Source organism: Chiloscyllium punctatum, chromosome 14 (assembly GCF_047496795.1).
Source record: "Chiloscyllium punctatum isolate Juve2018m chromosome 14, sChiPun1.3, whole genome shotgun sequence".
Lineage (NCBI taxonomy): Eukaryota > Metazoa > Chordata > Chondrichthyes > Orectolobiformes > Hemiscylliidae > Chiloscyllium > Chiloscyllium punctatum.
Genome location: NC_092752.1, coordinates 66,727,471 through 66,752,057, shown reverse-complemented (window position 1 = coordinate 66,752,057; position 24,587 = coordinate 66,727,471). Strand labels below are relative to the sequence as shown.

Genomic DNA, 24,587 nt, shown 5'->3' with positions numbered 1-24,587 from the left:
ATACAGTCAGGAGTAGGAAGGCAATTCCGTCCATGAATAAAGGAAATCTACTGCAGAGCTCACACAAAGGGAATTCTCACCCTCCGCACATTACCCAACGTATCTGCTAAAGCAGGACGCACTGCGCATGCTCTCGCCAACAAAGGGACCCGCGGGTGATTGATGTCAGCACCGGACCAATGAAAGGACGGTAGGCGGATCTGGAGGACCTAGCGGGATGTTGGTCCTCCAACCAATCAAAGTGAATGAAGGGCGGAGCTAAGCTAAACCATGTGATCACCCTCGCGCGCGGCGCAGTGTCGATGTAATGAATGCTCGGGAAGTTATGGAGAGAAAGGATACGGTAAGGAAAGAAATAAACAGGGAAACGGGAGAAAAACTGTGTTGCTGTGAGCGGAGAGGTTTTACAAACAAATTGTGCACGTCGGAAAACACAACATTGAACGTCTCAGTTCCGTGTTTGCAGTAAATTGGGAATGGCCTCAGCGCGGCTGCAGGCCTGAGTGAGCGCCGCCATCTTTATTCGGGACAACGATTCACTGGACATGTGCACCGCCGCCATCTTTGTAGGGGGCAAGGTGCAGCCAGGCGCATGTGCAGCCTTTCTCCAGTATAGAGTCACTGGGATCATAGCAGCCGATACTGCTCTGATTCACCTCTGGGCTCCCTCATGACCACTTTGTCAATATCTGGCTTCCTCAGTCTCGAACCATGGGTGTATTTTTGGTCTGTTTACTATTGTATTATTACTTTTATAGACAAAGGGTTTTTCACTGCGGCCCAGCCCTGACCATGTGCTGCTGTATTATCAGATTACTTTTTTCTTGAATATTTTTGACAGTCAAGAATTCTTTTATCCAATAAGCAAGTGTATTTTCCTTCCATTTCTGACTGTCAAATTCTGCACCATTTTCATTCCCTGTAATCTGTTTTGCACTCCCTGAAACATCAACTGTGTTTCTCCTTCCACAGATACCAGTGATTAATGCCAAAACTCTGTTGCCTGTGAAGAGGGTAATGTTTGACTTTCTCGTACAGCTGCAGTTTGTGCGGTGAAGGTGCTCCTACAATGTGGTTGGATAAGAGACATTACAGAGTAGTCATTCAGCAACAGTGATGATTTGAAAATAATGTTCAAATCAACAACAGTTTGTATTTTTATTATGATGCTTATAATTTCACAAAAATACTATTGAGAACTTTAGACATAAGGCCAGAGATGGAGATATTAGGTCAGGTGATCAAAAGCATTGCCAAAAAGCAGGTTTTGAGGAATGTCTTAAAGGTGGAAAGCAGACCTGTGAGATTTTGGTTGCAAATTTCAGACCATGCTGATTCAGCAACTGTAGAAACAGCCACACAGGTGAAGTAATGAATTAACAAATGGTTGGGAGTCTCGAAGAAAATGGGTTGTCGAGGTCTCAAACTGTGTATGGTGCAGGGAGCTAGGGATTATCACAGCCAGGAATTAAATCAAGTGTGAGAATTTTAAATTGAGGGATATTGGCCAGGTGCTGGCAGGTGAGACTTGATTGGGTTGGGGTATCTGGTCGGCATGCACGGGTTGGACCGAAGGGTCTGTTTCCTTGCTGTACATCTCTATGGCTGTATGTTGATTATAATTAGGAGCCTTTTGATGAATCAACAAGCAGAGATTTAGACTTTCTTGAGATTACAGGGAGGTTGAATGTGGGAAGCTGGCCCTGAGTGTGTTTGGAAAATGAAGTCTGGAGATAACACACAATGGATGAGAGTTTCAGTATATGAGCTGAGATGAGGGTGGAATCAGCTAGAATTAGTGATCTTGGAGTGGGACTGGGCTGTCACTCTCACCTCGCCTCTGGGATTCAGCTGGTTGTCAGGTTGTGAATCAGGGCGGTAACACAATCGGGAGCTGAGTGGTCCTGGTGGAGCCTAAAATGAGTGTCACTCAGCTGACTGTTGCTGAGCAGCTGCTGCTTGGTAGCCCTGTTGATGACATTTTCCATCACTTTACTGCTGATCGAGTGTGGACTGATAGAGGGAAATTGGCTGGGTTGGGTTGCCCTGTATTTTTGTGTTAAACATCCCTGGGCAATGTTCCACATTGTCGGTAGATGCCAGTGCTGGAGCCATACTTGGCTTGGTGGGTGGCAAGTTCTGGAGCACAAGCCATCAGTATTATTGCCAGAGTATTGGCAGGGCCCATAGCCTTTGCACTACTTAACCATTTCTTGATGTTATTCAAACTCAACTGAACTGCTTTAAAACTCACATCTGTGATGTTGGAAACCACTGGAGAAGGCTGAGATGGATCATCCCACTTTGCACTTCTGGCTGCAGATCGCTGCAAATGCTATTATCTTATCTGGTGCATGGGTGTGTGAGGCCCGTCCATCAGTAAGGGTGGGGATATCTGTGATGTTTCCTCCAGTGAGTTGTTTAATTGTCCATAACCGTTCACAATTGGGTATGGCAGAACTGCAGAGCTCCGATCTGTTCCACTGGATGTAGGATCACTTAGCTCTGTTGCTTGCTGTTGATGCTGTTTGAAATGCAGGTAATTCTGTTTGATAGCTTTACCAGGTTGGCACTTCTTTTTTAAGTCTGCCTGGTGCTGCTCATGGCATGCCCTCCTTTCCTGTACATTGTGATGGGTGAGAGCAGGATTTACAAACCCATGAGATTACGGATTGTGCTGGAGTACAGTTCTGCTGCTGTTGATGTCTCACAGTGCCTCAGAGATACCCAGTTTGAGATCCTACGTCTCTTCGAAGCCTGTCCCATTTCGAACGATGATAGTGCCACTCAACACAATGGAGATTTTCCTCAACTTTAAGGCAAGACTTTGTCTCCAAAAGGAATGTGTGATGGTCGGTCTTACCGATACTGTCATGGACAGATGTATCTGCCGCTGGTCAATTCATAACAATGAGATTAAGTATGTTTTTCCCTCTTGTTGGTTCCCTCACCACCCGCTGCAGACTCAGTTGAGCAGCTTTAGGACCTGGCCAGCTCAGTCAGTAATTCTATTGCAGAGCTAGTCTTGATTGTGGACATTGAAATCCTGTACCCAGTGTACATTTGACTCCATTTTATTGCCTCAGTGCCTCCTCCAAATGTTATTCAACATGAAGGAGGGGTGATTCATCAGCCAAGAGAGAGCGGGACGTGGTAATCAGCAGGAGCCATGAGACTTCCTGGTCTCCGGAGCCAATGCTGTGTACTCCCAGGGCAAATCCTCCCTGTCTGTACACCACTGTGCCACCACCTCTGCCTGATCTGTCCTGCCGCTGGGACAGGACATATCCAGAGATTTCAGGAGAAAGTGCAGACTGCAGATGCTGGAGATCAGTCAAGAGTCTGGTGCTGGAAAAGCACAGCAGGTCAGGCTGATGAAGGGCTTTGGCTAGAAACGTCGATTCTCCTGCTCCTCGGATGCTGCCTGACCTGTTGTGCTTTTCCAGCACCCCACTCTCGATATCTGGGGATGGTGATGGTGGTGTCTGGTCATTGTTTGTAAGGGATGATTCCGTGAGTATGACTATGTCAGGCTGTTCCTTGACTAGTCTGTGAGACAGCTCTCCACACTTTGGCACCAAAAACCATGTGTTAGTGAGGCGGACGTTGTACCATCGAGAGGGCTGATTCTGTGGTTGTATTTTCTGGTGCCTTGTTAGTTGCCAACTGGTCCATCCAGTTTCATTCCTGTGTTGAGACTTTGCAGTGATCAGTACAGTGAGTAGCTGGCTGGGCCGCTCTCAGGTTGGCAGGATTTTTTTCGCCATTGACAATGGTTTCATGGAGATCAGGAGATTCCTAATACATTGTATTTTTCTTGAATTCAGATTTCACCATCTGCCAAGACGGGATTCGAACCAGGACTTCAGTCCTTTGTTTTAATATTCTGGATAAAAGCTAAATGCATCAGGTTTGTTCACTCATTTTAAATATCACTAACCCTGGTTTTGTTTCTTTGTAAAAAGACTGTCCATCATCCTGTCGTCTCCATCCTTCTCTCCAACAACGAGTGAGGAGCGCATGGAGTTTCTCTGTCACTAAGACTGAGATAATCCGATCTGCTGTTTCTCTCCCTCCCACTCGCCCACTGAGCCAAACTTCCTCACGTGGTGTTCCTGGTTTTTGTCCTAAACCGACATCTTTCTCCAGTCTCTTGTCAAGCCTTATCAGAGCTCACCTTGACCCTTTACCCTAATCTCGCTAAACTCACTTTCCAACTCTCTTTCCTCTGCTGCCGCCTCATCACCCCCCCTCGCCAATTTATAGATATTGTTCCTTGTTCTGTCTGTTGGTCTTTTCTGGTTGTGTCCTTCTCTCCCATTCTGTGAAAAACTAATATTTGACCTCACTGTTGTTGGAAAATCCTGCTCCATCTCCACTCTCCCTTTCCTTTCTGAATTCATTGCATTTGGTGTCCCTCAACGATCTATCCTTGGTCTCTCCTGTATCTCACATTCATAGTGCCAGGAGGTGATATCATCCAAAAACACTGTGTTAGGTTTGACATGTACACTGACGATGCCAGCTCGCCCTCCCCATCATCCCTCTCCATTACTCCACTGTTAGTCAGTTATCAAACTGCTTATCACATTCCCACTACTCGATTATCTGCAATTTCCTCCAATGAAACATTGTCACGGTTAAACCCATTGCCTTACTGCTGAGCCCCTCCCTCCCACTGTGAACTCTCTGAGGCAGAACGACACTCTCAACAATATTGCTGTTATGTCTGACCCCAAGGTAACCTTCTGATCAGACATCCACACAATCACAACACCAGGAAATCCAATCTCTTAAACGTTGCTTTTCTCCACCTCACCCCAGCTCCATTGCTACTGAAACCCCTTACCCACGTCTGTGTCGCCTTAAACTTGAATCCAAAACAGAACCCTTGATTCTGTGGCTGAGAATCTGGTTTCAGACTCCCCTCTTAATATTTACCTTCAGACACATCCTCTCAGTATTTATCCTGTCAAACCCCTTAAGAATCCCATCTGTCTCAATGAGATCACCTCTCTTTCTCCAAAATCCAGTGAGTAGAGTCCCAACCTTTTCAGCCTTTATTTAAACGATAATCCCTCCAATCCAGGGATCATCTCATTGAATCTTCCATGAAATGCCTCCAATAAAGTGACACATTTCCTTATCTAAAGGGACCAAAACTGCTCTCATTCCTTCAGATATGGTGGTCTCACCAGCACTTCCACACGTTACTCTCAGGTATATACTCCAAACTCTAATACTGAAAACTTTTGAAACAAAACATTCGATTCCCCTTCCTGATTCCCTGTTGTAACTGTGTGGTAGCTTTCTGTGTTTCCTGAACAATTACCCCTGGTCCCTTTGTGGTGCAGCTTTCTACAGTTTCCACCATTTAAATAGTACTTTGTTCTTTTATTATCTCCTCCAAAATGAGCAACTTCCCATTTTCCCAAGTTACACCCCATCTAGCAACTTGTTGCCCCCTTCACCTGTGCATCTCTCTCTTTTCATAATCCTCTTAGACCTTTACAGTTATGCCTTTTCTAGGAGATATCCCCCCCTTCCCATTCTTCCAGACATTTATTGGGAGCACTGGGCAGTGGGAAGCAGACAGAGTTGCTATCTTTTTAGGGATACACTTTGGAGTGATTGGGAGGATCTTCCTACCCATTGGTCAGGATGGAGCCAACTTGCCCATCGTTAGGCATTAGCCTTTCACACCCATGTGTTATTGATGAGGCAGAGCGGCAGCACGGAATGAAAGAAAAGAAAGTAATTCTTGTTCCCCATATCTCACTGGCGCTTGGATCATTTTCTCTAATGTGTCAAAGAACTGCTGTGTTCAGTCACATGAGATCTCAAGTTGGAATCTCCTAGAAACCCACAGATTTCCCTCTGAGTTGACTGCTGTTGTCCTCAAGGGTAATATGTACAGTAATCCTGGGCCACGAGGAAGGGATGGTGTGAGTTTCTAACTTGAACTGATAGTGACAGATTTTATAAACTTGTATTACAGAATATTACAGGTGGACATTCAGATGGTGATCTCAGTAAATATTCTGCTAAACTCTGATTGAATTACTCAGTATATCAGGATCTGGATATTCACATTGTGTGTGTGAGTATTGTGTTCCAGATCAATCCCATTTGCTGCTTAAAAATTCTCCTTTGAATCGTCGCATTCTCTCAAAAGGTCTCCCCAAACCTTCAATGTGTCATGTAATCCTTTTATGATGACCTGATGAGTGTAAGGTTTATTATTCAAATGTGTAATTTTTGTATAAGGATGTCTCGGAGAGGGAGCAGAATATTCTTAAAGGGGAGAATAACCATTTTGAGGGGAGGCTGTTGTTTATTGGTATCAATGACATAGGAATAGAAGAGTTCACATTATTGGATCATTGGAATCTCTTGTGGGGTAGAATTGCCCTCCATCAGAAGGATGGATTGTACTGGCACTGGAAGGGAACAGTTGCTAGTGCTATTCAGGAGGCATTAAACCAGTGAAGGAATGTGGGTAAACCCAGAGAGAGAGTGAGGGAAGAGCTCAGTCTGAGGCTGGTACAGTTCAGACTTCAAACAGTCAAGGCAGACAAGGGCAAGGCACAGAATGAGCAGTTACACTGCATTTATTTCAATGCAGGAGGCCCGATAGGTCGGGCAGAGGAGCTCAGGGTATGGTTTTAAACATCGTACTGGGATATTATAGCAATTACAGAGGCATGACTTAATGATGGATAGGACCAGCAGCTTAATGTTCCAGTGTATAGGTGCTATAGCAAAGATAGAAAGGGGGCAACAGAGCAGGGGGAGAGGTATTTTTGATAAGGGATAACATTACAGCTGGGCTTCAAGAGGGTATTCCTGGGAGGACATCCAGGCAGGTTATACAGGTGGAACTGAGAAATAAGAAAGGGATGATCTCCTTATTGGGATGGTACTATTGAATCCCCCTCCCTTTCCCAAGAGTCAGCAGGGAGTTGAGAAGCAAATTTACTAAGAGATCACTTATCTGTAAGAACAGTATGGTTGGGTACAAGACTTGACCTTCTTTGTTATTCATTCACAGGATGAGGGTGTCACTGACTGGGCCCAAAGGGTAGTAAAGAGTCAACTACATTGCTGTGGGTCTGGAGTCACATGTAGGCCAGACCAGGTAAGGATGGCAGATTCCTTCCCTGAAGGATATTAGTGAATCTGATGAGGTTATTTTCACAATAATTAACAATGGATTCATGGTCTTTAATAGATTCTTAATTCCAAATTTTTATTGAATTCACATTCCACTGTCTGCCATGACGGGATCCAAACCCTGGGCCCCAGAACGTTATCTGGGTGTCTGGATTATCCATCTAGTGATAATCTCACTTGGCCATTTGGCAGGGTGAGTGACTGAGGTATCCATGGTGCAGCACATCAGCACCAAAGATCCCATGGTCTCTGCGGAAGATAGAAAGGGCTGTGGAGGGAGATATATCCCTGGTGGTGGGGTCTGACTGTAGGTAGCGGACATAGCAGAGGTTAATGGAGATTAGTGGGTGGCAGGTGTGGACTGGGGGATTATATTCTTGTTGTGGTTGGAGGGGTGGGGGGTAAGGCGGAGGTACAGGAAGTGGAGGATATGCGTTGGAGTGCATTGTTGATCAAGTAAGAGGGAAATCCGGTCCTTGAAAGAGGAAACCTTTCTGGGATGTCCTGGAGTGGAATTGCTTCTCCTGGGAGCAGATATAGCAGAGGTGGAGGAATTGGGAGTACAGGATCGCGTTTTTACAGGAATATCCTCGAGAGTAATCAGGAGAGCAAAAAGGTGACTTGAAATATCTCTAGGAAATAGTTTAAGGAGAATCCAAAGTGATTCTACAATTACATTAAGGATAAAATAATAACCAGACAGAGAATAGGACCCCTTAAAGATCAACAAAGCCATCTATGAACAACAGGAGGTGGGAGAAATACTATGCTATTCTATTCGAGAGAGTTTGGAGAAATAAATAGTGATAACTTGAAAAGTGTCTATAATACAGACGAGGAAGTACTGGATGTCTTAAACAGTAGCAAAATGGATAAATCCTTGGGACCTGATCAGGTTATCCCAGAAATTTGTGGAAAGCTAGGAAGGTGTTGGCAGTGCCCCTCCCTGAGGTATTTATATCATTGTTTGTGACAGGTGAGGTGCTGGAAGATGGGTGCCATTATTTAAAAAAGGTGGTAAGGAAAGGCCAGGGAACAAGAGAACAGTCAACCTAACGTCAGTGGTAGGTAAGTTGTTGGAAGGGATTCTGAGGGACAGGATTTACATGTATCTGGAAAGACAGGATTGATTAGGGATAGTTAACATGGTTTTGTGTGTGGGAAATTCTCTCTCTCTAACTTGATTGAGTTTTTTTGAAGATGTGACAAAGATGATTGATGAAGGCAGACTGTGGACGTTGTCTATATGGACACTGAACGATGTTCCACAAAGCAGACTGGTTAGCAAGGTTAGATAACATGAAATGTTGGGAGAACTAGCTATTTGGATACAAAACTGGCTTGAAGGTAGGAGGCAGAGGGTGGTGATGGAGGGTTCTTTGTGGACTGGAGGCCTGTGAGCAGCATTGTCCTGCAGGAATGGGTATTAGGTCCTTAAATAAATGACTTGGATGTGAATATATGAAATATGGTCAGTGGGTTTACAGAAGACACCAAAATTGGAGGTGTAGTGGACAATGAAGAAGGTTAGTTCAGAATGCAACAGTATCTTGACCAGATGGGCCATTGGAGTGAGGAATGGCAGACTGGGTTCAATTTAGACAAATGTAAGCTGTTGTATTTTGGAAAGGCAAATCAGAGCAGGACTTGTACACTTAATGGTAAAGTCCTTGGGAATGTTGCTGAACATAGAGACCATGGAGTGCAGGTTCATTGTTCCTTGAAAGTAGAGTCGCAGGTAGGCAGACTAGTGAAGATGGTGTTTGGTATGCTTATATTTATTGGTCAACGCATTGAGTACAGAAGCTGGGACATCAAATTGTGGCTGGACAGGACATTGATTAAGCCATTTCAGGAATTATGTTTTAAGTTCGAAATTCCCTGTTCTGAAAAGGATGTTGTGAATCTTGAAAGAGTTCAGACAAGATTTACAAAGACTTTGCTAGGGTTGGAGGATTTGGCCTACAGGGAGAGGCTGAATAGGCCAGGGTTAATTTCCCTGGAGAGTGAAAGACTGAGAGGTGACTTCATGGAGATTTATAAAGTCATGAAGGGCATGGATAAGGTGAACAGCCAGGGTCTTTTCCCCCCAGTTAGGTGGGTTCAAAACAAGATCACATGGGCTAAAGTTGAGAGGGCAAAGATTAAAAACGGATCTAAGGGGCAAAGTTTTCATGCTGGGTGTGGTGTATGTGTGGAATGAGCTGCCAGATAAAGTAGTGGAGGCTGATACAATTACAACATTTGAAAGGCATCCGATTGGGTACATGAATAGGAAGAATTCCAATGATACGGACCAATAGCTGGCAAATGGGGCTCCATTTGTTGAGGATTCCTAGTTGTCATGGATAAATTGGACCAAAAGTCTGTTTCTGTGCTGTACATCCCTAGGACACTAATAAATGAAAATAAGATATGTTCCTCTTTTGTGGAGAGCCAGTAGAAGCACAGATAATTGTCCTTGGAGCTGAGAAGGTTAAGCAGTGATTTTGACCAGGTGCAAATTTGTTTCTAGGATATCTAATCTGCAGAGAGAGGGGAATTGTTAACAATGTCACAATTTTAGTAACTGTTTTCAGGTAATTGGCAAATAATGTGAATATGTGAACATTTTTTTATTCAGTAAGTTCTGAGTATCTGGAACAGTCTGAATCGCAGCTGGAAACAGACTCAGCAGTTATTCATAAACAGATTTGCAGCATCTCCAGAGGGAGAGGGTACATCCCAAATGGACTGAATAGCCCCAGCCCTTGTGCTCTGTGATACTGCCCCATTGACTGTGAATGCTGAAGCTCATCCCAGGGCAGAGAGAGGGAGGATCCCACCACTCACCTCACAATGGGCCCCGATGATTGATGTCAGCGCAGGCCAATGGGGGGCAGAGGGCAGTACTGGAGGACCAGGTTGTACCAGTTTGTCCTCTAACCAATCGGAGTGAATGAGGGCATCCTCAAGGCTGGAACTAAAGAAAGGCACATATCGCAGATATCTGAGAAACTGGAGGACATGAGATAGGGAGCGTTCTGTGGCTGGTGAGGAATTATATAAATAAGGAAGAGTTGTGAGGCTGGATGAAGTGACAGTGATCGGGAGAGTTGAGGATGGAGGAATTTAGAGTTAGTGAGGATTAGAGTCCTAATGTTATACAGCAAGGAAACAGACCCTGTGGTCCAACCAGTCCATGCCGACCATAATTCCAAACTGACCTAATTGTACCTGCCTCTGCTTGGTCCACATCCATCCAAATATTTCCTATTTATGTACTTATCTGAAGGTCTTTTAAATATTGTAATTGTATTCACAGCTACCACTTCCTCTGGAAGTTCATTTCACACGTATAATTTTTTTTTTAAAACCCTAATGTCTTTTCTCAAATCTTTCTAATTTCTTCTCAAAATGAATGAACCCCAGTTTTGAATCCCCCTCGTTCCCCACCCCCCCCCACCCCCCACCCCCACCCCCGGCTATTCACCTTATCTACACTTAATAAAGTCACCCCTCAACCTCGTGCACGCCAGTGAAAAAAATTCCCAGCCTATCCAGCCTCTCCTTAGAACACAATCCCTCCATTCATGGAAACATGCTGGTAAATCTCTTCTGAACCTGCTCCAATTTAATAATATCCTTCCTATAACAGCACAACCAGAACTGGACAGAGTATTCCAGAAGAGGCCTCCCCAACGCCCTGTACATCCTCAACATAACGTCCCAACTCCTGGACTCAAAGGTCTGAACAATGAAGGTAAGTGTGCTAAGCTCCTTCTTAACCACCCTGTCTACATGTAACACAAACTTCAAAGATGTGAAGCCCTCGGTCTCTTTGTTCCCATATCACTACTCAAGGCCCTACTTTTATTGAGTGTCACTCCTGCCCTCGTTTGTTTTGTCAGGATGTTATATTTTGCATTTATTCCAATCCAAAAAATTTTTGAGTATAAAGGCAGTAGGAATATAATTAAGAGGGAAATCAGGAGGCAAAAAAGGGACGTGAGATAGCTTTGGCAAATAGGGTTAAGGATAATCCAAAATGCTTTCGTAAATACATGAGGAACAAAAGGCTAACTAGGGAGAAAATAGAGACCCTCAAAGATCAGCAAGGCAGCCATTGAGTGGAGCTGCAGGCGATGGGCGAGATAGGAAACAAGTATTTTGCATTAGTGTTTACTGTGAAGAAGTACATGGGAGATATAGAATGTAGGGAAATAAATGGTGACATCTTGAAAAATGTCCTTGTTACAGAGGAGGAGAAAGTGCTCAATGAGTGGCTAAGGAGCTGGTGCAGGGGAAAAGGATTCACGTTTTTTGGATCATTGTGATCTCCTCTGGAGTAGAGTTGACCTGCATAAGAAGGATGGATTGTACCTGAATTGGAAGATATCTAATACCTAGGCAGGGAGACTTGCTAGTGATACTCGGGAGACATTAAACCAGTGAGGGAGTGGGTGTAAACCCAAGAAGATAGTGAGGAAAGAGATATGTCTGAGGCTGGTACAGTTCAGAAGTCAAATAGTCAAGGCAGGCAAGGGCAAGGCACAGAATGAAGTCGGACTGAGCAGTTGCACTGCATTTACTTCAATAGAAGAGGCCTGACAGGGAAGGCAGATGAGCTCAGGGTATGGTTTTGAACATGGCACTGGGATATTATAGCAATTACAGAGGCATCACTCAGGGATGATCACCTTATTGGGGTTTTCTGCATGGATTTCATCCGGGTGCTCTGGTTTCCTCCCACAGTCCAAAGATGTGCAGGTTGGGTGGATTGTCCAGGCTGAATTGCCCACAGTGTTCAGGGATGTACAGGTTGGCTGGCCCTGGGAAATGCAATGTTACAGGGGGAGGTTAGGAGGCTCTCCAGGTCAGTATCAATGTGATGGGCTGAATGACCTGCTTCCACACTGTTGGGAGTCTCTGATAATTCTAATAGTTTTAAAATAGTTACAGAAAATAATATACCAGATCTAAAAGTTAAGGTTCTGAATTGGACAAAGGCCAATTTTGATGGCCCAAGGCAAGAACTTCCATCTAGCCCCTCGAGCCTGCTCTGCCATTCAATAAGATCAGGGCTGAGCTTTTCATGGCCTCACCTCCACATTCCTGTTCTCTCACCATAACCCTTAATTCCTTTCCTGTTCACAAATCTACCTTTTGCCTTAAAGGTATTCAAGTTGATAACATCAACTGCTGCACTCGGCAGGGAATTCCACAGATTCACAACCCTTTAGCTGAAGAAGCTCCTCCTGGACTCAGTCCTAAATCTGCTCCCCCTTATTTTGAGGTTATGCTCTGTAGTTTGACCTGCTCTCAGTGGAAACAGCCTCCCTGCTTCTGTCTTATCTACTCCCTTCATAATTTTATTGTTTCCTATCCAACTTCCCATTCTTCTAAATTACAATGATTATAGAACCAGTTTTCTCAATCTCTCCACATACCCCAACCCTCAACTCCCAACTCAAACTAGTGACCCTCCTCTGTACTCCCTCCAGTGTCAGTACATCCTTCCTGAAGTAAGGAGACCAAACCTGTACACAGTACTCCAGGTGTGGCCTCCCCAGCACCCTGTACAGCTGCAGCATAACCATCCCTCTAGCAAGGAAGGACAATATTCCCTTCACTGCCATAATTACCTGCTGCACCTGCAAACCAACTTCCTGTGAATCATGTACAAGGACACCCAGCTCCCTCTGCACAGCAGCATGGTGCACATTTTCACCATTTCATCATCCAGTTTGCTGTTAGTCCGACCAAAATGGATGACCGCACATTTCCCAACATTGAACTCCATCTGCCAGACCCTGATCCACTCACGTAACTGATCTGTATCCCTGTGCAGACTTAGTGGCCTCTGCACACATTGCTCTACCTCATCTTTGTATCAAATGTGAACTCTGACACCGTACACTTGGTCCTCAACTCCAAAACATTTGTGTAAATTGCAAACAGTTGTAGTGCCAACACTAATCCAAACACCCCTTTATCCCCATTCTTTATTTTTTGTTGGTTAACCAATCCTGTATCAATGATAATTACCCATAATGCTATGCATCTTTACCTCATACAGCAGCCTTTTATGTGGCAACTTATCGAATGCCTTCTGGAAATCCAGGTACACCACATCCACCGAGTCCACCTTGTCCAACGCACTCGTCGTATCCTCAAATAATTCCAGTAAATGCGTTAAACTTGACCTGCCTTTCATAAATCCATGCTTTGTCTGCTCAGTGAGACCATTTCTACCCAGATATCTCACCACTACTTGAGAGGTTCAAGCATTTTCCCCACTACAGAAGTTAAGCTAACTGGTCCTTTTTGAAAAATAGTGGCACCACATTTGCAGCTTCCAGTCTGTTAAAACCATCCCAGAATCCAACAAATTTTAGTGAGTTATCACGAGGTCTATTTGTTATTTTCCTCCCCACCTCCCCACCATCTCCTTTAGTCCCTGGGATACATTCCATCAGGGCCTGGAGACCCATCTACCCTTAGGCTGTTATCTTTCCCAACATTATCTCTTTACTGAGAATGATTGCTTCTGTATCCTCATCTGCCATTGCCTCCATAGGCCTGCGACAATGAGAGTATATGGACAGTATGTTTCTGTTAAGGGCAAGGGTGGTAGGTGTAAAGAATGCTGCCTGACAAAAGAAGTTGTGGGCCTGGTCAAGAAAATGAAGGAGGTATATGGCAGGTATAGAGAGCTGTGTTTGTGTGAATCCCATAGGAGTATAGGGGCAGTAGGAGTATACTCAAGGTAAACCAGGAGGGCAAAAAGGGGACATGAGATTGCTTCAGGAAATAGGTTTAAGGAGAATCCAAAGTGATTGTACAAATACACTAAGGAGAAATGAGTAACCAGGCAGAGAATAGGTACCCGCAAAAATCATCAAGGCTGTCTGTGGAACAGCAGGAGGTGAGAGAGATTCTGTATGAGCGGAGAGGTTTTACAAACAAAATGTGCACATTGGAAAACACAAATTTGAACGTCCCAGTCTCGTGTTTTCAGTAAATGGGGAATTGCCTCAGAGTGGCTGCAGGAATGGGTGCGCGCCGCCATCTTTATTCGGGGCAAGATTTCACTGGACACGTGTGGAGCCGCCAGGTTTGTAGGGGGCAAGGTGCAGCCAGGCGCATGTGCAGCCTTTCTCTGGTACAGAGTCATTGGGCAGGATTTACACAGAGCACATTCAAACTCCGAGAAATGGATGTTTATTTCGGGATTTGTTTTATCATTTATTTAAATGATTTTGTATCATAAATGAGTTTGCAGGTCATACAAAATTGGAGGTGTTGTGGATAATGAAGAAGGTGACCTCAGATTACAATGAGATATTGATCAGATGGGGTTTAATTTAGATAAATGTGAGGTGCTGCATTTTGGAAAAGCAAATCAGGGCAGAACTTGTACACTGAATGGCAAGTCTCTGGAGAGTCTTGCAGAACAAAGTGACCTTGGACTGCAGGTTCATAGTCCTTGCAAGTCAAGTTGCAGGCAGATAGGATGATGAAGAAGGTGTTCAGTATATTTTCCTTTATTGGTTCGAGCATTGAGTATAGGATGTGGGAGGTGATGTTGCTGTACAGGACATTCGTTCGGCCACTTTTAGCCTGCCTCCTATCAGAAGGGTGCTGTGAAATTTGAAAGGTTTCAAAAAAGACTTTCAAGGATGTTGTTAGGGTTGGAGGATTTGGTGAGGCATAAAAGGCTGGGGCTGTTTTCCCTGGAGTGCCATAGGCTGAGTGGTGATGTTATGGAGGTTTATACAATCATGAGGGGCATGGATAGGGTAGATGAACAAGGTGTTTTCCCTGGAGTAGTGGTGTCCAGAAGTAGAGGGCATTGCTTTCGGGTGAACGGATAAAATTTCAAAGGGGCCTAAAGGACAACTCTTTCAGGCAGTAGGTGGGATGAGCTGCCAGAGGAAGTTGTGGAGGCTAGTACAATTAAAACATGTTAAAGGCATCTATATAGACACATGATATGATTAGGAATCATCTACGGGGATATGGGCCAAGTGCTGGCAAATGGGAATAGACTAGGTTTGAATACCTGGTTGGCAAGGATGAGTTAGACTGAAGGGTCTGTGTCGGTGCTGTACATCTCTATGACTGTGGGATCATAACAGCTTATACTGCTCTGCTTCATCTCTGGGCTCCCTCATGACCACTTTGTCAATATCTAGCTTCCTCAGTCTCGAACAATGGGTGTATATTTGGTCTGTTTAGTATTTTACTATTACTTTTACAGACATTTTTGTAAGGTAATTTTTCACTGCCGCCCAGCCCCTGACCATGTGCTGCTTATTAAATTTTTTCTGGAAAATCTTTGACCGTCAAGAATTTTTTTTTCCAATAAGGAAGTGCATTTTCCTTCCATTTCTGACAATCACATTCTGCACCATTTTCATTCCCTGTAATCCATTTTGCACTCCCTGAAACATCAACTGTGTTTCTCCTTCCACAGATACCAGTGATTAATGCCAAAGCCCTGTTGCCTGTGGAGAGGGTGATGTTTGACTTTCTTGTACAGCTGCAGTTTGTGTGGTGAAGGTGCTCCCACAATGTGGTTGGGTAAGAGACATTACAGAGTATTCATTCAGCAACAGTGATGATTTGAAGGTAATGTCCAAATCAAGAACAGTTTGTAGTTTTATTATTCTGCTTATAATTTCACAAAAATATTATTGGGAACTTCAGACATAAGGCCAGAGAAGAATGACCAAAACCATTGCCAAATAAGCAGGTTTTGAGAAATGTCTTAAAGGGGGAATGCAGACCTGTGAGGTTTTAGCTGCAAATTTCAGCCCTTGTTGCTTTGGCAACTGTAAAAGCAGTCTCATAGGTGAAGTAATGAATTAACAAGTCATTGGGAGTCTTGAACAGAATGGGTTGTCGAGGTCTGAAAGGGTGTGTGACGCAGTGAGCTAGGGATGATCACAACCAGGAATTAAATCAAGAGTGAGAATTTTAAATTGAGGGATGTGGGCCAGATGCTGGCAGGTGAGACTAGATTGGATATCTGGTCGGCATGGACGGGTTGGATTGAAGGGTCTTTTTCCATGCTGTACATCTCTGTGGCTCTGTTGTTGATTATGAATAGGGGCCTTTTGATGGATCAACAAGTTTTGGTAGAGGGAGTACTTGGGCAGCAGAGATTTAGTTTTTCTTGAGATTACAGGTTGAATGTGGGAAGCTGGCCAGGAGTGTGTTTGGATACTGAAGTCTGGAGATAACACAAGATGGATGAGAGTATATGAGCTGAGACAAGGGTGGAATCAGCTAGAATTAGTGGTCTTGGAGTGGGACTGGGCTGTCACACTCACCTCACCTCTGGGATTCAGCTGGTTGTCAGGTTGTGAAACAGGGCGGTAACACAATCGGGAGCTGAGTGGTCCTGGTGGAGCCTAAAATGAGTGTCACTCAGCTGGCTGTTGCTGAGCAGCTGCTGCTTGGTAGCCCTGTTGATGACATCTTCCATCACTTTACTGCTGATCGAGTGTGGACTGATAGAGGGAAATTGGCTGGGTTGGATTGCCCTGTGTTTTTGTGTTGAACATCCCTGGGCAATGTTCCACATTGTCGGTCGATGCCAGTGTTGGAGCGGTACGTGACTTGGTGGGTGGCAAGTTCTGGAGCACAAGCCATCAGTATCATTGCCAGAATGTTGGCAGGGCCCGTAGCCTTTGCACTACTTAACCGTTTCTTGATGTTATTCAAACTGAATTGAACTGGCTTAAAACTCACATCTGTGATGTTAGAAACCACTGGAGAAGACTAAGATGGATCATCCCACTTTGCCCTTCTGGCTGAAGATTGCAGCAAATGCTGTCATCTTATCTGGTGCATGGATGTGTGAGACCCCTCCATCAGTAAGGGTGGGGATATCTGTGATACTTCCTCCAGTGAGTTGTTTAATTGTCCATCACCGTTCACAACTGGGTGTGGCAGAACTGCAGAGCTCCGATCTGTTCCTTTGGTTGTGGGATTGTTTAGCTCTGTTGCTTGCTGCTGATGCTGTTTGAAATGCAGATAGTCCTGTTTGATTGCTTTACCAGGTTGGCACTTCTTTTTTAAGTCTGCCTGGTGCTGCTCATGGCATGCCCTCCTTTCCTGTACATTGTGATGGGTGAGAGCAGGATTTACAAACCCATGAGATTACGGATTGTGCTGGAGTACAGTTCTGCTGCTGTTGATGTCCCACAGTGCCTCAGAGATACCCAGTTTGAGATCCTACATCTCTTCGAAGTCTGTCCCAATTAGAACGGTGATAGTGTCACTCAACACAATGGAGGTTTTTCTCAACTTTAAGGCAAGACTTTGTCTCCAAAAGGAATGTGTGATGGTCGCTCTTACCGATACTGTCATGGACAGATGGATCTGCAGCTGGTCAATTCATAACAATGAGATCACGTATGTTTTACACTCTTGGTTCCCTCCCCACCCACTGCAGACTCAGTTGAGCAGCTATACCCTTTAGGACCTGGCCAGCTCAGTCAGTAATTCTGTTGCAGAGCTAGTCTCGATTGTGGACATTGAAATCCTGTGTCCAGAGTACATTTGACTCCATTTTATTGCCTCAGTGCTTCCTCCAAATGTTGTTCAACATGAAGGAGAACTGATTCATCAGCCAAGGGTGGACGGGACGTGGTAATCAGCAGGAGCCATGAGACTTCCTGGTCTCTGGAGTCAATGCTGAGTACTCCCAGGGCAAATCCTCCCTGTCTGTACACCACTGTGCCACCACCTCTGCCTGGTCTGTCCTGCTGGTGGGGCAGGACATATCCAGAGATTTCAGGAGAAAGTGAAGACTGTAGCTGCTGGAGATTAGAGTCAAGAGTCTGGTGCTGGAAAAGCACAGCAGCTCAGGGTGATGAAGGGCTTAGGCTCAAAACATCGATTCTCCTTCTCCTCGGATGCTGCCTGACCTGTTGTGCTTTTCCATCACCACAATCTCAATATCTTGGGATGGTGATGGTGGTGTCTGGTCATTGTCTGTAAGGGTTGATTTTGTGAGTATGACTATGTCAGGCTGTTCCTTGATTGGTCTGTGAGACAGCTCTGTACATTTTGGCCCCAAACTCCAGATGTTAGTGAGGAGGATATTGCACCATCGAGAGGGCTGATTCTGTGGTTGTATTTTCTGGTGCCTTCTTAAATGCCGAGTGGTCCATCCAGTTTCATTCCTGTGTTGAGACTTTGCAGTGATTAATACAGTGAGTAGCTGGCTGGGTCACTGTCAGGTTGGCAGGATTTTTTTCGCCATTGACAATGGTTTCATGGAGATCAGGAGATTCCTAATTCCAGTTATTTTTTCTTGAATTCCGATTCCACCATCTGCCAAGATGGGATTCGAACCAGGACTTCAGTCATTTGTTGAAATATTTTGGAAAAAGTTAAATACATTAGGTTTGTTCACTCACTTTAAATATCACTAACCCTGGTTTTGTTTCTTTGTGAAACACTGTCCATCATCCTGTCTCCTCCATCCTTCTCTCCAACAACAAGAGTTTGCAGCACATGGAGTTTGTCTGTCACTAAGACTGAGATAATCTGATCTGTAGCTTCCCTCCCTCCCACTAGCCCATCGAGTCAAACTGCCTCACGTGGTGTTCCCGGTTTTGTCCTAAACTTACATCTTCCTCCAGTCTCATGTCAAGCCTTATCAGAGCTCATCTTGACCCTTTACCCTAATCTCACTAAACTATAGACTTTCCAACTCTCTTTCCTCCTCCTCCTTATCAGTCCCCCTCACCGATTCACAGATATTGTTCCTTGTTCTGTCTTTTCTGGTTAGGTCCTTCTCTCTCAAAATCCTGCTCCATCTCCACTCTCCCTTTCCTTTCTGAATTCCTTGCATTTGGTGTCCTTGGTCCCTTCTGTATCTCACGTACATACTGCCAGGAGGTGACATTGTACAAAAGCACCATGTTGGGTTTCACATGTACACTGACGATGCCCAGCTCTCCCTCCCCATCATCCCTCTCCACTACTCCACTGTTACTCAGTTATCAAACTGCTTACCACATTCCCACTACTCGATCAGGTGCCGTTTCCTCCAATGAAGCATTGTAGTGGGTAAACTCATTGCCTCACAAATTCCTTTCCCTAACTGCCGAGCCTCTCCCTCTCACTGGGAACTATGCAGCAGAACTACACTCTTCACAGTATTGCAGTTATATCTGATGCGAAGCTGACCTTCTGATCAGACATCTACACAATCACAAACACCAGGAATTCCAATCTCTTAAACGTTGCTTATCTCCTCCTCACCCCAGCTCCATTGCTACTGAAACCCCTTACCCGTGTCTGTATTGCCTTAAATGTGACGAATCCGAAACAGAACCCTTGATTCTGTGACTGATTCAGAATCTGGTTTCAAACTCCCTCCTCAGTAATTACCTTCAGACACATCAGTATTTATTCTGTCAAACCCCTTAAGAATCTGGTGGTGCGGTCTGATTGTAGATGATGGAAATGACAGAGGATGATGTGTTGTATCTGGGTGGAAGGTAACGACTTAGGGGTGTGTTCTATCCTTGTTGAAGTTGGAGGTGTGGGTTTCAAAGGCAGAGGTGCGGGAAGTGGAGGAGATATAGTGGATTGTATTGACCACATGGGAGGGGAAATTGCAGTCCTTGAAATATGGTGCCATTTGGTATGTTCTGGCTTCACTGGAACACTGCAGTAAGCATGAGACAGAGATGTTGGCCAGGGAACAGGCTCGTGTGTTAAAGTGGCAGGCAGCTGGAAGCTCGGTGTCTGTTTTTGCAGCAGAACGTAGATCATCAGTCGCCATTTCCGCCACCTCCACTGAGATGCTGCCAGACACAGGTTCCTGTCCCCTCCATTAACAGCTATGCACCCAACCCCCCCCCCCCCCCCCCCCCCCCCCAGCCAGATGGTAATCCACTCCTTTGTCTTTCCAAATGTTCTGGTCTCTCTTTGGTTCTGTCCCTGCCTATTATTTACTCTTTAACCCCTATCTCCTGCAGTACAAAGATCTGCAGATTAGTTGAATTGGCCAAGCTAAATTTCCCATAATGCTCAGGCATGTATAGGTTAGGTGCATTATTCGTGATAAATATACAGTAATAGGGTAGGGGAATGGGTCTGTTGGGATACCCTTCGGAGGGATGCTGTGGAACTTTTGGGCTGAATGGCCTGTTTCCACACTGTCAGGATTCTAATTTTCCCAGCTCCCATCGGATCTGAGGAAGGGCCACGGGACAGATTTCTGTTCCCAGATGCTGCCAGACCTGCTGAGCTTTCCCAGCACCTTCTGCTTGTTGTTCCTGATTGACACCATCCATACACCTTCTGGGTTTGATTCAGACAGGGGGAGGATCCCACCACTGACCTCACAATGGGGTCCAGCTGATTGGTGGAAGCTTCGGACCAATAGGAAAAGGTGGTGGGACTAGTGGACCAAGTGGAACCAGCTGGTCATCCAAACAATGGGAGTGAATAAGGGGCGCGACCAGTGGGATGACACGTCACCAGTAACTCAGCTGATGCAGTGCCACGTGACTCGGCTGTTGGTGAATGTGGGAGACGCAAACAGGGAAGGGGAGAGTGGCCTCGGAGGCAGGGAGATAATGAGTCACTTTAGACTGGGAAGTTTTAATTACACTCTGTGCGGTTCGTAAATCTGAATTAGAAACTCTTAATCCCGCGTTTGCAGCAGATGGGAAAATGGCTGCAGCCCTCAGGTGGTGAAAGGTCCTGGGATATGGCCGCCATCTTTATTAGGGGCAAGGTACAGTGAGGCACATGTGCATGTCCCCTTCATAGGATTGGGGGGGGGGGGCGTGCAACTTGAAGAGAAGCATTTACACATCAAGCCCATACCAAGAAAAAAGTATGTTCTTATATTCTTCCTGCACTGACTGTGAGTTTTGTTTCGTGAATTCATTTCATAGGATATTAAATCAGAATAATTGAGGCTGGGATCTCAAAAGCAAGTTTTTACAGTCAATGGCGTCATCAGGATCTGAATATCATTGGCATTTAACTGTGGAAGGAGAAAGGTTTGTCTGATCTGTTTGTGGGAAAATATCTCCAATATTTTTGTTAAGCAGAAAGATGTACAAATTCGTGGTTTGATCACCCTTTGGGTGTGTGCTGTGTTCTGGGCCCTGCAGCTGAGGAAGGAGATATTGGCCTGAGAGGGAGCACAGATTTATCCAAATTACACCTTCTCTCTTTCTAAGAACTCTCAGATTTAGACCCAATCACCCACTTCATGATGTTAACCTGTAAACTTCATATTTTCAATTACCTGCAAACTTCCCATTAAAAGTCCTTTTGGACTCAAATTCCAGTACCTTTTCAGGTGGAATGTTCCAGCTTCTGACAACTGTCTGTTCATTCAGAAACTGCTGAGGTCCATATTGACTCTGGGGTTACAAAGGGCTGAATTGAAAGATGAGATGCTGTCCCTGAGCTCCCATTGAGATGCATTGGAACAGTACAGGAGGCTGAGGGCAGTGTAGGTGTGAGCAGACAATGAAAATGACAGGGCTGCACTGTGAGGGCTGCTTGGCTCAATGAGTGTTTTGGAGTTGGGTGTAAACAGAGTGAGGTGAGACAGGGAGAAGGTGAAGCTGAAACTCAGTTTTAGTTCAGGCTGTTCAGAAATTCACAGTCCCAATGGGAACAGCCAATTTTTAAGTGATACCTGCGGAGTATTTGTTCACAGTTTTTAAAGTACTTTTCCTGAGGGCAGTTGAGAGTTAACCACATTGCTGTGGGTCTGGAGTCAGATGTAGGCCAGACCAGGTGAGGATGACCGTTTCCTTCCCTACAGGACATTAGTGAACCAGATGGGTTTTCTAACAATCGACAATAGTTTCATGGTCATCATTCGCCTTTTCATTCTAGATTGTATTGAATTCCGATGCTGCCATCAGCCATGTTGGGATTCTATCCCTAATCATCGGAACACTGTACATATCACTCATCTGGCAGGAATACCATTAAGCCATTGCCTCCCTTTTTAGCAATGTTTAAAAGAAATTTCCATCATTCTGCGTGTACAATGTGAGATAAAATACTGCAACGTCCATGTGTCAGCCTCTCCAAAAGGTCAATCAACAGAAATTTGTTTGGGGCGAAATATTTCACTTTTTTTTTGTGGGGGGGGGGCGGGGTTGGTTATTAAACAAAAATGAATCCAAATAAAAATCTTATGCCACAGACATGTAATTTCTGAAGCCGGAGGGGTATTACAGAGACAGGGAGGGTTGTGGGGCCAGAGGGGGATTGTTGTCCAAACATCACTGTGGTGTACATGGACTGCAGCATTTCAGGGAGGCGGTTAACCACCACTTTCTCCAAGACAAGGAAAGGTGGCCAATAAATACTGGTCTGGGCAGCAAGGGCAACCCCCAGGGAATGAAACCAAGCAGTGACCTCTCTGAGCTGACTTGCTGAGAAGTTAAAAACCTCTCTGGAATTGGAGTGGGCAGAGAAGAGAAACAGAGACATTTCACAGCTGCCCTCAGAGAGACCTCACCCTTGGAAGTACTCCGAGATGGGGATCTGCTCAGTGGGTTTCAGTCTCTTCAAATATCAATCTTAGTCGGTTTTATTTTATTAAATCTGCTATATTGTGTAAGGTGAGGATTTCTTTTTAATGTCTTAGTGTCTCTTGATTAAAAGTCTAAGATATAAAACGTAAGCATTAAGTTATTCTCGGGCAGTATTTTTCGAGCAGTAAGACTGTGCCTTTGTCTTGGTCTGTAGATTGTTAAGGCGGAGAGATGGCCTGTTGTAGAGTGGCGTGCTGTTCCTGTTGGATGTGAGAGATTAGGGAGAGTTTCAATTATCCTGATGATTATGTCTGCAGGAAGTGTGATTGCAAATCCTATTGGATTGCATGGATTGGTGGAGGAGTGATTAAAGGCAGTGAGGAATTGACAGGAGCCGGGGTGGGGGTGGGGTGTGATAGGTGGCAGTCTCAGGAATGCAGGATACTGCAGATGCAGTCAGGTAGATGGGTTACCTCCAGGAAAGCTAGGAGGGGTAGGCAGGTACTGCAGGAGTCTCCTGTGGCTATCCCCACCTCAGACAAGTATACTGTTTTGGAAAATGTAGGTGGTAATAGACTTTCAGGGGAATGTAGCGCTGACAGTCAAGTTACTGGTACTGAGACTGGCTTCGAACACAACGTGAGGTATATCCAGTTCCACACGATCGATGGTGATAGGGGACTCTCTAGTCAGGGGCACAGTCTGCCGTTTCTGCAGCTGACAGTGAGACATCAGAATGGGGTGGTGCTGCCCTGGTGCCAGTGTCAAGGATGTCTCACAGAGGGAGCAGAATATTCTCAAAAGAGAAAATAACCAGTGGGAGGACATTGTACATTGGTGCCAATGACATCAGAAGGGGAAAACATGGGGTCCTGACGAGCAGGGAGATTTGCTAGTGCCACTAGGGAGGTATTAAACCTGTGAGGGAGTCGGGGTAATCCTAAAGAGATAGTGAGAAAAGAGGTGAGTCTGAGGCTGGTACTGTTCACAGGTCAGACTGTCAAGGCAGGCAAGAGCAAGTCACAGAATGAGATGCGATGGACGAGTTGCACTGCATTTATTTCAGTGCAAGAGACCTGACAGGTCAGGCAGGTGGGCTCAGGGTATGGTTTTGAACATGGCACTGGGATATTACCACAATTACAGAAGCATCACTCAGGGATGGATAGGACTAGCAGCTTAATGTTCCAGGGTACAGATGCTATAGCAAGGATAGAAAGGGGGCTACAGAGCAGGGAGAGAGGTGTTTTTGATTAGAGATAACATTATGGCTGGGCTTCGGGAGGATATTCCTGGGAGTACCTCCAGGCAAGTTATTTTGTTTGGTACTGAAAAATAAGAAAGGGTTGACCATCTTACTGGGATGTATTATAGATTCTCTCCCAATAGTCAGCGGGGAATTGAGACACAATTTTACCAGGAGACCTCAGTTATCTGTAAGAGTAATATGGATGCAATGATAAGGGGTTTTAACTTTACCAACATGTCCTCGGAGTGCTGTAGTGTTCAGGGCTTGGGTGGAAAGGTATTTGTTCAGTGTGTACGAGAACATTTCAGATTCAGTTTGTAGGATGTACCTACTAGAGAAGGAACAAAACCTGACCTGTTTTCTTTATTCATTCACAGGATGAGGCTGTCACTGGCTCAGCCAGCATTTATTGCTGCGTTTACCCAGAGGGCAGTTAAGAGTCAACCACGTTGCTAAAGATCTGGAGTCACATGCAGACCAGACCAGGTAAGGATGGCATTTTCCTTCCCTAAAGGTCATGAGTGAACCACATTGGTTTTTCCAACAATTGACAATGGATTCCTTGTCGTCACTAGATTATTTTTTTCCAGATATTTATTGAATTCACGTTCCAAAATCTGCCGTGATGGGATTCAAACCCA

The 24,587-nt window shown here is 45.0% G+C and overlaps 1 long non-coding RNA gene across 3 annotated transcripts in view; it reads left to right on the top strand.

Moving 5' to 3' along the window:
- The first annotated feature begins 267 nt into the window (after window positions 1–267).
- The window catches only part of LOC140485776 (uncharacterized), a 39,404-nt gene continuing 15,084 nt past the window's right edge, over window positions 268–24,587 (top strand). Inside the window, exons 1-7 of one of the 3 annotated variants that reach the window (XR_011962442.1) lie at window positions 268–343; window positions 3,828–3,910; window positions 7,052–7,138; window positions 10,811–10,915; window positions 15,632–15,738; window positions 21,087–21,194; window positions 24,324–24,386. This is a non-coding gene — a long non-coding RNA (uncharacterized lncRNA). Of the gene's footprint in view, window positions 344–3,827; window positions 3,911–7,051; window positions 7,139–10,810; window positions 10,916–15,631; window positions 15,739–21,086; window positions 21,195–24,323; window positions 24,387–24,587 lie in introns of those variants that run through there. The other 2 variants (XR_011962441.1, XR_011962443.1) reach the window with 2 other exon arrangements.